This window comes from Echinops telfairi, unplaced genomic scaffold, assembly GCF_000313985.2.
Source record: "Echinops telfairi isolate 266 unplaced genomic scaffold, ASM31398v2 ScPeMD7_7414;HRSCAF=8452, whole genome shotgun sequence".
NCBI lineage: Eukaryota > Metazoa > Chordata > Mammalia > Afrosoricida > Tenrecidae > Echinops > Echinops telfairi.
Genome location: NW_022111314.1, coordinates 2,839,207 through 2,841,318, shown reverse-complemented (window position 1 = coordinate 2,841,318; position 2,112 = coordinate 2,839,207).

Here is a 2,112-nt window from a genome sequence, read left to right as displayed (position 1 = left end):
TGTCGGAGCTGACCGGAGCCCACCTGGGGCAGCAACCTCCGCGTGAGGAAGGCGCACATTGAACAAGGACGGCTAAGACGGGAAAACATCTGTACGGTGGAGTTGTGGTGCTGGCGAAGGAGATTGGAAGGGCCACGGACGGCCAAAAGGACAGACAAGCCTGTTTTGGAAGAAGGCCGGCCGGCCAGAGTGCCCCTCGGCGGCAAGGATAGCGAGACTTCGTCTCACAGGCTTTGGGCGTGTTGTCAGGGGAGACGTCCCTGCAGAGGGTCATCATTGCGTTTGGTAAAGTGAGGGGCAGCGAACAAGAAGAAGATTTTCCGTGATTGCTACGATGGGCTCCCACAGACAGTGGGTGAGGTGGTGGTGTAAGATTGGGTGGTGTCTGGTTCTTACTGTGCAGGGGTCTCTGACAACAACAACAACAACAACAATTGTTATGGGAGCAGATGGCCACGCCCGTTCCCCCACAGAGCTGCTGGTGGGTTGGAATCCCTGAGCTGTCACTCACCAGCTGGGTGCTTAAGCTGTGTGCCACTAGGGTTTCTTAGCTAGCATGCACGGTCCTGAGAAACGTTGTGCACTGTCAGATCACCCACTCACAGCAGACAGAACCACCAATGGGAACAAAAGGTTTTGGGGGGCCCCTCAGAAAGTACTGCCCCCTGTCACCAGATTGCTGCTGCTGATGTTGGGTGCCCTTGAGTCGGTTCTGACCCATAGTGACCCTGGGCACCACGGAACCAGATGCCGCCCACTCTAGTGCTGCCCTCCCAGCCCTCCCCTGAAGAGTCGTAACAGAAACACAGCCTAGTGAACGCTGCCATTCAACCCCGGAGCTCACCCTCTGGAGTGCAGGTGGAGGTCCTGGGGGCACTGATGCTGGTGGCGCTCGTTGTAAGAATGGAGGTGGAAAGCCCATTTCAGCACCCAGGGTGCCCTTGTGTACACGCCTGTGGTTTCAGAGCAGGGCCCATTTCTCATTTCTGCCGCACCTTCATCTGCAGTGCAGCTTCTCCAGGTGGCTTACCCAGCAGAGCATGGAGTGGCTCTTGAAGCCACTCAAGTGGTCACACTTGCATTGCAGGAAGGCGTTTCTGGAGATTAAAAGCTCCTTTCCTTATTGCCGAGTCTTGTGTTTCAAGTGGGAGCGAGCTTAGCGCTAGTTTTTGCAAACCACTCGCATGCTGGGAAACAAAACAAAATAAAAGAAGTGACAGGTCACCTGTCACCCACCCAGGTGCCGCCTTACCCTAGCAATGGGGTGCCCCGCCAGTTCTCATCCAAGTAGCCCATGGGGTTACGGAACCCTCTTCCCAGGCTCCACCCAATAAGAGCGGCCTGGGATCCACCTTCCAGGGGGCCCCCAGGACTGGGCTCAAGGCTGGGCTGTGGCCTTCTCAGGATTCCTTAACCTGCTGGAGGAGAGGCGCCACTTAATCATTTCGTATGGTGTTGCTCCTGCACCTGGCCTGCCCACCACCTGCTGGCCTTAGTGTGGAGCTACCTAGCCACCTAGCCACCTAGCCAGCACCTTGAACTTTGTCTCCAAGTAGGGAGCGTGCGGGGAGACCAAAGGCAGATGTGGGCAGTTCCAGAGCAGCAGCCAAGGCGTTTGTCCACTGGGGAGACATTTCTGTAGCAGGTCCAGTTCTTCACAGCCCCAGTGAGTGGCAGGTACCCAGAGAGAGTGGGTACCCACCAAGGCTTCAGGCTTGCATGGACCCCTCAGGAGGAGGTACACCAGAATGATGTAGCAAGTGGGGGTGAGTCAGCAAGAAGCAAAGGGTGGCCTTGTTTGGTCTCGTGAAGCCTGTCTCCCCTCCAGCTGGATGAAATAGGAATGACAATGTCTCAGAGATGGCACAGAGCAATGGCCACATCTGGGGCTTAGCCCATGGCACACACGTGAGGGAATTGCAGAGTCCGTCCACCTTCAAGAACAGCAGTCGAGGACAGAGGGGGCTGAGACAGAGCCCCCATGCCAGTCTCCTCACCTGCTCACACCCCTCTGCTGCTGGCCTGTGACCCGGATGAGGCTGACTGGCCTGCCTGCTCCCCTGCACACCTTGCCTCCGACCACATCTGAGGGATCTTCCCACACTGGTTTTG